The 13,978-nt window shown below is 42.6% G+C and overlaps 1 long non-coding RNA gene across 1 annotated transcript in view; it reads left to right on the top strand.

Moving 5' to 3' along the window:
- LOC147014301 (uncharacterized) overlaps positions 1 to 616 on the top strand; it is a 74,630-nt gene extending 74,014 nt beyond the window's left edge. Inside the window, exon 3 of the long non-coding RNA XR_015050711.1 lies at positions 570 to 616. This is a non-coding gene — a long non-coding RNA (uncharacterized LOC147014301). The remainder of the gene's footprint in view (positions 1 to 569) is intronic.
- Positions 617 to 13,978: the final 13,362 nt, after the last annotated feature.

The following is a 13,978-nucleotide window of genomic DNA, read 5'->3' as shown; positions in this document are numbered from 1 at the left end:
CGAGAGCTCTTTTCAGGATCGTCACCAAACCCCGGACTGCCTCCCATTGTTGTTCGTTTGTGGTATTATTCCCGGGGATGGTTTTCAAAATCTCAGTGAAGTTCTTCTTTATGATTCTCGTTGCTTCAATTATCACTGGTGGTGCAATTTCGATGCTCTTCAGCTTCCAAGATCTCTTGATCTCATCTTTGAGGTCCTGGTATTTGGCCATTTTCTTGATTTCTGCATTATTTTAGCCAAAATCGCTGGACACTGAAACCTCAATCAACAATGCTGTGTTTTCCTCTTTTTTTTACCTGTGTACTACGTCCAATCACAAAGCTTTGTTTTCTATGTTCATGCTCTATGGGATCATCAGGTCGTACGTGATCATGATGTGCATATTTTCAATGATCGTCCTTGGTTCGTGTTTCCATGAGTTTTCTGGAACTGGGATGTTGAAATTTTGGCAGATTTGCCAATGAATCACTGTGCATACTTTGTTGTGCCGTTGTGTGTAAAGTTGTTCTGATAATGGTTTTTTGCATCCCGAAAGCAGATGACTCATACTTTCTGTTTCTGTCTTGCAGAACTTACTTGTCTGTTTGGACCAGTCCCACCATCTTTTTAAATCCAGTGCTGTAGTGTCCTTGATCTTGGACATTTATTATTATGCGTTCTCCGTCCCAGGTGAGCTGACCTCTTCTTCGCCATTACAATGAACCTTCTTTGTCGATCCCAACTCCGTCCAATTCTTTTTTGTATTTTTTCCTGCTCTCTTGTTGTTCTCCCATTTATTGGTGTATATTTGTTGATATTTCTTTTTATATATTTATTTTGTCTTTTTTGCAATTGTTGGGGCTGTATTTGTTGCTGGTTCATTTTCCTGTGCAGCATTTCCAGAACCGTTTTACTAGTTAAAGCTGTTTTGTCAATTTTTCAACATTCAGTGTGAAGAGCTTTCATCATGCATGTACAGTACAGTGAGTGTGTCACCTTTCCTGTTTCTTTGGGCATTTTTATTGGTTGTTAGGGTGTATCCACGTCCTTGTTTGTTGATGAGGTTACTCAGTGGGTCCAAAGCCAGACAAAACAAGGGGGGGACTGTCTCGTATCTTCACATCTGGTATTTCGATATTTCCTTCTGAGTGCTCTAATATCAATGTGGTATTCGAGAACTCCATTGCTTTGTCAATCAGTTTAATAATTTGGAGATTGATTTTGTACATTTGCATGCATGTTATCATCCACGAACGTGGGACACTGGCAAAAGCTTTCTTATAGTCCATCCAGGCGGTGGACAACTTGGTTCTTCACATTTGGCAATTTTCAAGTGTAGCCTTGTTCTGTAGACTGCAGAAGGTGTTCAATTGTTCTATAACAACCTCTCGGACATTCCTTTTGTTCTGCCTCCAAAAGTGTCCCATATTCGTGTGTGTGTGTGTGTGAGTGTGTGTGTGTGTGAGTGTGTGTGTGAGTGTGTGTGTGTGTGTGTGTGTGTGTGTGTGTGTGTGTGTGTGTGTGTGTGTGTGTGTGTGTGTGTGTGTGTGTGTGTGTGTGTGTGTGTATAGTTTAACACTACTTTTTTGTCCCATACTTGCGATATGTTTTATATATTGCTCGCCTATGCACGTTTACTACAATATAATGTTGATGAAATAGCAAATTAGATGCACCCAGATTCCAGGTAGACCTGCAATGTCTTCTCTTTTAGTGATACTATTTCATACACATTTTAATTGGAATATAATACATGCACGAACCAAAGTACTTCAACATGTGATTTCAACATTACAATTGAACCACAATTTACTACACAATACTATTAACACAACCATTCAAATTCTCCCCTCTCCCTGCCCCCACCCACAAAAACAAACAAACAAGCGATGCAAAAAAAAAACTAAAAAAACCATGTTGGGATGGAATTCCAAAACAACAACCAAACAAGGTAGGAGGGAACCTCCATCCACTTTTTCCACCTTCATTCTGTCCTGCAATGTCAATGCCAAGACACTGGACTGCAATGTTTGAAACGACAGAGAAATGGCACGGATAGACAGACGTACGGCAGCATGAGGTCGCCTTCAGGGATGGTGGGAGGACGTTATTTATGGACTGAGTGAGTGAGTGTGTAATGTCAAGCTCTGGTCTCATAATTGTTAAGTTATAGTTTCTAAGCCATTGTGATTGTCACATGTAATCTGAAATATCAATGAAAATCTTCAGTTTTATCACAACTCTTAAATAAACAAATTAATATGAGTTCCCTTACTCGAGGAACTTCAACACAGGAGGAGGTCATTGGAAGCCTCCACTAATATTGCCAACCTATGGTTGTTTGTCCGTGCTCTATTATTTTAAATGCTGAGTGTCAAGCAAGGAAGTAGCATGTACCATTTTTAAAGTCTTTGGTATGACTCAGACAGGTTCGAACCACCGATCTCCCAGACTCAGAGAGGATGTTCGAGCCATTAAGCTACCGAGGCTGGTTATACCCTGTAGGCGAGGCAACTCTTCCTTGCGGGTTATATGCTGCACAGGCTAGACAACTCTTCTTCTTGAACAGACCCAATCCCCACCTTCTTGTGGGATCAACTGAGAAACGTATTTGGCCCATCTTTCATGAATCGGCTGGCCAGGCTTGACGTTCAACCGAAGTTGCAGGAAATTCTGATTTGTTCAGGGTGCAGCAATAACTTGCCTACTCTTTGGAAAAGACACTGTGGGATCTTTAACGTCCACCAACAACCAATGCTGGCAGACGAGGCCTCCGGCCCTCTGATGGACGGACGGCTCGTACATTGATACATCACCCTGCACGTGAAACATCAGGGTCTAGATTCTAACCCTGCAGTCGAGACAACTCACAGGCGAGTGCACATACCTCTAAGTCGTTGTGCCAGCCCTAGCAAGTAAGCTTGTAAGAATGTATTTTGTCCTTTCGGTCAAGGTGCAGGTGCACTGTTTGAACAAGCTTTACAAATGCATGTCTCTTTTGTCATGATGTTTGGATTTTTTTCATGAACAGGCATTTCTCAGCACACACAAGGCAGACAACAAAGCACTCACTGCCTGGCTTTGTCTCTAATTACAGTTAATAATATTCCCGCAGCTTGAATGGCATGAAGCACTCTCAGTTTGCGAGAAGTACTGTTGTATGGTGGTACGAAGGATGTGATGGCACCTGCTGGCCAGGTTTCAAAACTTCCTTTAATTGCCATTGTTGACAAGAGACATTCTTGCACTGTCGGTTGTGACTCTCAATGAAAAGGAGGATGATCTACGACATGTTCTCAGCTCTTTGATGAATGGTTCTGCAACTTTACCAATGGGAATTGCCAGTCTCGATTGTACACATGCCATCTCTCATGCTCGAGCACTTGCAAATTTACTGATAACACACAGAGGCTAATTGCATCGAGTTGATCACCTTTGGAGCCATGATGACCCACCCACTGCTGCAAAATTTTGGTGGGATGATGTTGCCAGTTCAGCACCCACAGCTGTATCATTTTGTTCTCCTCCAGCATCTGTTTGGGTACAGCATACAAATATGCCAAAGTGGAATGTGGTGATGTTTGACCTAAGTGAGGATTAATTATGAGAGGCGTTTACTGTTATTATTATTTATTTTTATTTTTATTTCTTAGAATGTACTACGGTATGAGCTTTAGCTCCGACTTTCAAGTTATGAAGTAGGTGCCTTTTTACACTCTTTAGTGGGAATTCTTATGAGGTCATTTTTGCCAGTGCTCTGGATTACTTTCTTTGCAGTGCCACCAAAGAGAAAATAGTGTACTTTTGGGTTTTTAATCAAAGGTTTTTGTGATCAAGGAATTTTGGCTGCTAAGCTGATCAGAGCACAAGATGCCTGCACATCGTTCAACAAGTTTTGTACTACATGATACTATTTTGTACTACATGATCCCACAGTGTCCTTTGAACAAAAATAATTTATTGTTGACAATTTAAGATGTCAACACCTGAAGTTTGTGTAGAGTATACAGACATTTTGTGTGTTTTGTGGCTTCCAATCATGTGTGTTATATATGTATGTGTGTATATATAGAATATATATATATATATGTATGTATGTATGTATGTATGTATGTATATATATATATATATATATATATATATATATATATATATATATATATATATATATATATATATATATATATATATATATCATTAAATTGATACAGTTGGGACAATACCTCGTTCAGTTACACAGCATAGCTAACCAATCTAACGAAGTCTGAATAGGCTCTACTCCCCAAATTTGAGAAACAAACAGGAAAGAGAGTCCTCATCAGGTGACATTTCGCTTGTGGTCTGCAAGCGTTCTCAAGCCAAGAGGCCCAGCTAAACACACACGGCCATTTGTAGCAAGCCACTCCAGTCACGTGTGTAAGCATGCACACATCTTTTGGTTTTCAGAACGTGGCAATGGCAATCATTATTGGAAAACCACTGATTCCTGTTCATTAACAAAAAATTTAGATCTAGTAATTGTAATTAGATGTATGCACTGCTAATTGTGCATACCCCAGTCCCTCCAGATTGTTTAAAAAAATATATTAAAAAAACGTCTTTCTGTTTGGCATGTTTGTCAGGGTGGTGATGCTGGTTGATGCACTACCTGCATATGTTGTGCATGCACTGGTGCAAGGTGTGAGTGTGCGTCGTTGCGTGCTGTCGTGTTAGCAGTGTGTGGAGTAGTGCGTGCGGTGGCGACACAACACCTTGTGTTGGTGTATGAGTACCAAGACTATTGTTGAACCTCCCTTTATTCTTGTTCTTACACCATCTCATGATATATACTTTAATCAACGGGTTGTACTGTATTGGGAGATCAATGGTTTCGTTCGTTAGACCACCTCTCTGTTCTTTAACATGCCAGGCTTCAAGCATCAATTGCCTGCGTTTGTTGGGTGTGACGTCAAGTACGCGGGTTCCTCCTCCGACCGAGGTCCAGTTGATGCCCCATTTGTACGTTGTACCGTGCAATTGCTGATTGGCCTGTGTTACCCAATCGCATCACCCTTTTATGCTCATCCAGCCATGTATGGAGATTTCTCCCCGTTTCTCCGATGTAGATAGATGTCAGGGGCTGTCTGGCAGGATGGCCTGGAGGTGTGCGTACTCGCCTCTAAGCTGTCTCACCTGGGTTTGAAGTCCCTCAGATGGATGTTAAACTCTGCATCCCGTTTGCCCGCATTAGTTGGTGGATGTTAAAGATCTCATGGTGTCCTTTGTGAAGAGTAGGTGAGCCATCGCCAGCACCATAAATTTAATTTCAAATTCCTGCCCTGACTACTGCTGGGAAGGCAATGGCAACCCACCCAATACAACCTTTGCCAAGAAGCTGCTTTGGCAGCACCAACGTTCTGTAACACAATATTACACATCAGAATCAGAAAAAATGTCAGAAGTATTTGAGACCTCTACGAGTAAGTTCATTACCCTGCACACACGAAGCAAAAGGCGGGATTAAGCAATTGGTTCACCTCTATCTGTCTGTCTGTCTGTCTGTCTGTCTGTCTACAAATGTCAGTTCATGATTGAGGAACAGCTTCATTTCAATTGAAAGTTATATTTCGAACGTGAATTGGAAAATGAACCTGTAGTTCCGCAGGATTTTGGCTCCGCGTCCGTCCTGACCATTCATGCGCAGGGAAGAGTGTCGGCCAGTCAATTTTTTTTACTCTGTCTGTCAGTCAAACGAAACTGAATATATCATTCTAAACAGGAAACTTAATTTTTCTAAAGGAAGTCGTAAAGGACACAAATAGGCATGAAGAACTACTGTAATGTGTTAAGTAAGCTGGTGTAAAAGAAGCCGCATCAACTGCGGTAAACTTCCGAAAAAATGTTTTTACAAACTTTAAAATCCTTATTATCCCCCGCCAACTAACGAAGTTGGCGGGGGATATAGAAATGAGTTCCATCCGTCCATCCGTCACATTTCGTTTCCGGAGCTTAACTACAAATCCCCTCAAGATATATTTACGAAATTTGATACACATATCAAGCAGGTGGTGAACTGGTGCCTTTTGATATTTTCTAATTGATAGGTCACATGGTTTGGCAGCCATGTTGGATTAAAGAAAAATATTAAATAATGTTTTCTCTGGAATCACGTGACCTAACGAAGCGAAAATTTGCAACTATCATCTTCCATCTTGTCTGCATACATAGTAAAAATTATGACATCACAAGTCACATGGTTTGGTAGCCATCTTGGATAGAAAAACACACCTCATCCAATTAACACGAAACTTCACACACGTATTCCACTGGAGGATTGGAGGCAGAATGTAAATTTATGATGTCATAGGTCACATGGTTCGTCAGCCATCTTGGATTGAAAATTAATAAATTTTAAAAATCTTCTTCTCCAGAATGGCCAGACAGATTGAGGCAAAATTTCACATACACTTTCCCCAAGTCATCCTTTCAGAAGTTTGTTAATTTCAAATTGATAGGTCACATGGTTTGGTGGCCATATTGAATTTACCTTAAAACCTTCAAACATCTTCTTCTCCAGAACGGCTCGTCAGATCAAGGGGAAACTTCACATTCATGTTGCACACGCTTAGGGAATATAAGTTTGTTAATCCTCATTTATTATGGCGGGGGATATCGAAGACTTTGTCTTCAACGGATGCTAGTTTTATTTAAATTGAATTATATACTTGAACAACGTAAGGAGACAAACCACCCTCTTGGCACTTTCAAAACCTTTTCGTTTGGCAGTACTTGGACCAAATATTACAGCATTTCACATCATCACATCCAATGAAACTTGCCGCTCGCAGACCCTGCCCTTGCCCTTGTTTCTGAAGACTGCATATGGAAAAGTGTTCTATAAACTCTCCAGTTTTTACTGTACTCCCATATATTCTTCTTTGGATCGTTTTTTTAAAAAAAATCTATTTCCTTGTAATGACGAGCTCTTCGACTAGTAAAGCATCATATGGAATACCATGACTAGAAATACGGAATGGTTGTCAGTGTTTTTCTGGGAGTGCCACTGGCAAGAAATGTTGTTGCTGTTTTTTTGGTAATCAGTTAAATTGGCACATTTCAATCATAATTGTGCATCATGCGAAGTCGTGGATAGCGGATGCGCAACTTCAGGGAAAACACTTTCTCTTCATTCATTAATTGCCTCAACCTGCTCTACGATAGCTTCATTGTCTTCCTTTTGATGTCTCCTTTGTTATGTGCCATTAAGTTTATATTGATTGAGAAAGAGGGGAGGGAAGGATTTTACTTTATAATGAGATGGATGGTATGAGTGTACTTCTGGTCATAATTTGAGAGCAATTTTGGAGACCTTTTGTTTCATTGACAGCTCTTTCATTCCTTTGGCAATGATGCGGGTAATACCTCAACGTGTGGGAACGTTTTTTTCTGTGTAATACCAATTACATATTATCCTTCGTATGGAAAAGACGTTGGCATGTCTTGGTCTATCGGTCGTACCTCATTTGTACAACCTTTTTAACGGCCCACGTACTGTACTATATCTGTTCCCCCCCCCCCCCACCCACATCTTGTAATAAATCTCTCTCCCTTTTTGGAATGGTTTCTGCTCATGTCGTTGCTTTCTCGTAAGCACCCCCTCTGTCAAAAAGTTATTTCCTTGTTGGTAGAATAATATAGCAATTAAATTGTTGTTTGGTTTTCTGATATGCTGGCAGGAGAGCCTATTGTGTACTCATTTGCCTTTGAGCTGTCTAGCCTGGTTATGAATCTCGACCCAGGTGTAAACTACCACCCTGGTGTTTTGCATGCAGAGCGATGTTGTCCCATAAATGTCAGGTGGGGGTTAAGCCATTGCACCTACTGCCAGAACTGGTCACTGGTGGCCCTTAAACATCTGATGGCGTGTCTTATGCAAATAGTAAGCAAGATGTCACCCACACGTGGACCAAATTCCAAATTCCTGCCATCTTCAGTGAAGTCTCTCACGACGGATTGGTTTTAGCTTTGAAATGTTTCCCGCCTTGTTTTTACAAGGGTTACAAGGAAATTTTGCACAGGAGGCCATTCGGCCCATCGTACCTGTGCCACACCAATACCAGATTTAATAAATCCGTCGATACCCCTTCCCTTCATGTGCAGCCTTTTGGCTGCTACACTGGTACTCATTTCGCCGACCTCGGAAAGATGACGGGCTGAGTCAACCCCCTGGTGTTAATTCAGCAGCCAACAGGGCTTGAACTCAGGACTCTAGGATCCCAAGCCACCACCCTAACCACTAAGCCAACCTTGGATTCCAAGCCACCACCCTAACCACGAAGCCAATCTTGGATTCCAAGCCACCACCCTAACCACGAAGCCAACATAGGATCCCAAGCCACCACCCGAACCACTAAGCCAACCAATAGCATCCCAAGCCACCACCCTAACCACTAAGCCAACCTAGGATCCCAAGCCACCACCCTAACCACCAAGCCAACACCAGGTTAACACTTAAAATTGTTGTGAACACCCCCAAAATGTTCAGTCAAAACTGGTGATGTGGTATTAAGAGCTGAGGCCCAGTGGCATTGAGTACTTTGTTTGAGATTTTATTTATTTCATGAGTGCTGGAAATATTTCCATAATCCTGAAGAGCCTGAATGTTATTGTGATTAATTCTGGCCAGAATGTTGTCAAAGGCTCAGAGAAATTCGTTTTTCAATTATTTCACCTCGCTTGTCCAAATACTGAACCAAAATCCAATCTCCTTTATTCCGAATGGTTGTCCAATGTCTGCAGCAGCAGTTTTGTCATTACCCCGTGTGCACGAAGCGAAAAGCAGGGTTAAGTAATTGGTTCACTTCTGTTTGTCTCAGTGCAGTCCTGTCTACAGATATCAGTTTATGATCAAGGAACAACTTCATTTAAATTGAATATTATATTTTGAACACAAATTGGAACATGAATTGGAACACGAACCTGCAGTTTAACAGTACTTTGGTTCTGAATTTGTCCTGATCGCACGTGCGCAGAGAGGAGGGAGATACTTTTCTTAACTCTGTCTGCCTGCATGGCAGTCAAACAAAATTGAAAATAATTCCAAACAGGAAACTTACTGTTTTTAAGGACATCATAAAGGACACAAGCAACAGGCACAAATAACTGATGTAACGTGTTTATGGTTTGAGCTCTGCTCTCTGAGTTCGGGAGGTTCGCCGTTTGATCCGACCCCAGAGGGCCATTCAAAAATTACGTAACGCTTTTTTTGCTCAAATCTGACACCCCCACTCCCTGTAATGCTCGAAGACCACCCCACCCCCAACTCAGGGGGTGGTAGCAGGCTGACCAGGTGTCCCTTGTTTTTTATGCAGGATCGTCCCGTTTTTTGCCCAAATGTCTCGTGTCCCATTTCATATACCTTCCCGGGATGCTATTTATCCCTTTTTTTTTCAGTACTACAATCAATATTTGAAAAAGGAAAGGCAGCACAGTATACCGTCAATAAGACTAAGCAGCAGTTGGAAACCTGCAATGGCATCATAGGACGAATCGCTCGGAGTGATTTAATCATTTCTAAATATGTTCAATTGCTTTCATTTGCAAATGCGATTAAGTGTCTTGTGGAAAGAGCAATGATGGAATAGTCGTCAAAACTGCATCAACAATATTAATATTGTACCTTCGCCATTTACGTTTCAATTTAATTTAATATCATTTATTCGTGCAGATCTTGGCGATATAAAAATGTTTAACATCCGACAATTTAAAGGATATTCAGACACAAAACATAACATCTTCTCAGGAAAGTGATGTCACTTTTTCTTCCACCAGCTTACAGTGAGATATTTAATGATACAACTCTTCAATACATCTTTTTGGAACTGTGTGTGTATGTGTATGTGTATGTGTATACACCATGAAATGTATATCCACAACTCCAACACCATGAAATGCATGCATAATGTCGAAGAATTTCAGTTCTTCTCCTTTGAAGTTTGAAACACTTACCATGTGTGCAATTGCGCATGGAGAGAGAGGATTTATTAAACGGTAATAATACAAGGTACAAGCAAAATAGCACGTCGTCCTTTCTCCGATACCATACATGGATCAGAGTCCTTTTATACTTAGACAGAAAGGGGAAGGGGTGAGATTGGGAGACGTCTGCTAATGGTTACTCACAGAGGGCTTGACAGACATAAGATAAGACAAACAGCATTGTGGCTATCTTCAAATGTGAGGGAGAATGAGCACTCACGGCCCCAGCAGTAGTCATCTGTAGGTCAGCCAATAAGAAGAGTTTGAAAACAAGTTTATGACCAGAAGTAAGATAAGGTTGAGGGAAAACATATGGACACAAGCATTCCAATGCTACCAAACACTGGAGCGTTAATTACAATTTATACTGTCTCATCAAAATGATTCTGCCTCGAGTAACATTGAAGATGGAAACAAAATAATGTCTGCAATCTATTTTCTACCGATTATACTATGAATACTGCTCAGAGACAAACACAGCCCGGACATGTCCGGAGATAAACGCAGTCTGGAAGCAAACACCGCTCGGACACGTCCGAAAACAAACACCGCCCGGATATGTCAGGAGACAAAATCTTCCAGATGCATCCAGAGCCAAGCCGTCCGGACACAAACACTGCTTGAACACATCCAAAGACAAACTCCTGTCAGGAGCCATCTCCCGTTCAGAGACAAACTCCCATCCGGATGTAAATCCCGCCCAGACAGGTTCGGAGACAAACACCACCTGGACGCATCCGGAGCCAAGCTGTCCAGAGACGAACTCCTGTCCAGCCATAAATACCACCCAGACACATCTGGAGCCAACCTGTCCAGAGGCAAACACCGCCCAGACATGTCCAGAAGCAAACTCCCATCTGGGCATAAATACCGCCTGGATACGTTCGGAGACAAACACCGCCCGGACACATCCAGAATCAAGCTGCCCAGAGATAAACTCCCGTCTCGACATGTCCAGAGATAAACTCTCGTCCAGAGACAAACACCGCCCGTACGCGTTCGGAGACAAGCGGTTGGGAGACAAACACCGCCCGGACGAGTCCAGAGAGAAGCGGTCGGGGGACAAACACCACTCGAACATGTATGGAGACAAACTCCCTTCTGGACATAAACGCCACCTGGACATGTCCGGAGACAAACTCACATCCGGACATGGCCGGAGACAAACACCGTCCAGACATAACCACTGTCCGATATGTCCAGAGAGAGAGAGAGAGAGAGAGAGAGAGAGAGAGAGAGAGAGAGAGAGAGAGAGAGAGAGAGAGAGAGAGAGAGAGAGTTCTACACTGTACTGGGAGTGGGTAGAGCAAGGATGGGACAAAGAGAGAGAGAGGGGTAAGAGTGGGGAAGTTAGCAGAAAGAATACATTATGCTTTATGTGCAGCATTCACGCACGCACGCACACACACACACACACACACACACACACACACACACACACACACACACACACACACACACACACACACGAGTGCTTGGCTGATATCGGCAATTTTTCGGGAATCTGCAGGTGGGAGTCGGTGTGATTACAGACTACATTACTTAATGTATACAACCTAGAAACCTTGAGTAACTTTCACCGAAAAACGTCACCTTTATATAAACGTTTCAGGGAGATGTTCACAACCATTATTCTTTATAAACAGCTGCGTGTGATGAGTGGAAAAAAAATTTGGCTCGGTAATTTATAAAACACGTTAATACGGCAAACGGCTCAGAAATCGGGTGTTACTTCACAATCACTCGCTCAGGGTGATGGAGCAGGAACCACTCACTCAGGGTGATGGAGCACAAAACACTCGCTCAGGATAACGGAGCACGACCCACTCGCTCTGAATGACGTGGCGTGACAAAAGCATCCACAGTGAGTGAATGGTTCACTCAGAATGACATGGCATGGCACTGCGACAGACTATAGGGTGCTCGACAAGTGGCTTAAGCACTCAAGCAAGCACTCCAATTAAATGGTTGATAAGTTTTTACTTCCTTACCCCATGTGTTTTGGCCTGCTCAACCATTCTTTGGCTTGGAACAGGCCGCAACAATTTCTTCACGACAAAGTATTTTTTTCACTTTCCTCACTCATATTATCGAAGCCTGGTGTTGGCTTAGTGGTTAGGGTGGTGTCTTGGGATCCCAGTGTCCTGAGTTCAAGCCCTGTTGGCTGCTGAATTAACACCAGGGGGTTGACTCAGCCTGTCATCCTTCCGATGTCGGCGAAATGAGTGCCAGTGTACTGGTCCCGGTGTATGCCCCGGTTAGAATAGGTGTACCATATCCCTGTGTGTTGTAAGAGGCGACCAGGGTTGGTGTCAGGAAGGGCATCCGGCCATAAAACATTTCCTCACAAAAAGCCAAAACCCTGCACAGCAGGGAAAAATGGCTGTAAAAACGGTCATTTTTATTTTATTTCACTCATATTATCGAATTCCTGTTCATCATAGCTACGAATCACTGGGTGTATTGTGATGCTTATAAATGCCTGGAGACGCCAGCGTTCGTGGCTTTATTTCATTTCTGCACATGCAATAACCTCGAGAATCTCTTAAATTAAGATGAATTACAACATTTTATCTCCAGAATTGAACTTAGCGGCAGATCCAATGGCTAAAAAAGTGTTCATCTTTCCAATTCGGACGTAGCTTCACATTTCAGTGTCTTCAGGCTGTTTTTCATAAGACAGACCAGTGATCGCTAATCGCTTGCCAAGCCAGCCATTTCTCAACAACCGTTTAGTTGGAGTTCTTCCTTGAGTGCTTCAGCCACTTTGCAAGTGCTCTACAATATTTGCACTCTCACTGAACACTGTATATCGATCAACTTGAACAAAGTTCAGGGACGACTCACCTGCGTTGGCCCCCCATTTTCTGTGGTGCATCAGTTGTTGGCTGGTTCGCTGAAAATTGGCAATTTTATTTTACACCACGTTTTCCCTTTGTGTATGATCTCCTTTCATTATACGACCCGTCACTTCGGCATAGGTAGATACATCTAAAAAATGTAATGTTTCATTTTTAAAATGAAAAAAACAAAAGACGTTTTGGTAGTTTCACTTCTGGTAAACCGACCAAAATCACGAATCACTGCTCATCTTCACTCTTTCATTCCTTTTTTCCCGCCTCTGGAACAAACTCCCACACTCTCTTCAATCCCATTCTTCCCTCCGGGTCTTCAAAACAGCTGTTCACCACCACTTCTTATCTTCGCCCATCCAAAACCATGATCTTTTATACCCCCATTAATCCATGCCAACCCCACTTCCTTCAAATTCACTGCTTTCCTTCCTGAAAGTCCCTGTAGTGTCCATCTTTTATACCCCGTGTACCCCACCTCTTCCCTCTCCCTTCCACAGATCTCCCATTGTCTTTGTTCCCCACTGTTTTGTGCTTCCCTTCTCCCGCCCTCTTGTCTCCTGCTCCCATTGTTATACGTTCTGTGTGTTCGCTCTTATACGAGCATCGATATTGTACACACAAACAAAAGTTTCTTCAACCATGTTGTTGGAGTGCTTGCTTGGAGCACTCTTCAAGCTTTGATCTCTACAAGCTTCCATGGTGATACCCTGACATGGTTGTCCGTGAGGACATTTCCGGCTTTAAAAAGGTAAAATAAATTAGATGGTTACAATGAGTAAAAAAATGTTTTCAGTGACAAAGGAATGAATTACCACATCACGGCAGGATAGCCGAGAGGTACGCTTCCATGCTCTCAGCTATCTGGCCTGGGTTTGAATGCCGACTCAGCAAAAAGCTGTCATGCCGGATGTTTCATTGACAAGGTGATTCATCAATTTGTGTGCCATCTCTGGGATGGATATTAAACTGGCCATGACATCTGCCGGAGTTCCTCCCCCCTCTCCTCTCCCTCTGTCCTCCACCCCACTCCCCTCCTCGTCTTTACTCCCACCCTTCCCCCTTCCGTAGTGTATAGCAACGTTTGGTGAGGCATCGCTCTCCCCACCCCCCCTCCTTGCTCTTCACCC

This window comes from Eptatretus burgeri, chromosome 13 (genome assembly GCF_056783735.1).
Source record: "Eptatretus burgeri isolate ZD-2024b chromosome 13, Ebu_testis_v1, whole genome shotgun sequence".
Taxonomy (NCBI): Eukaryota; Metazoa; Chordata; class Myxini; order Myxiniformes; family Myxinidae; genus Eptatretus; species Eptatretus burgeri.
Note: the sequence above shows the minus strand (reverse complement) of the source record. Positions and strands in the feature narration are given on the sequence as shown.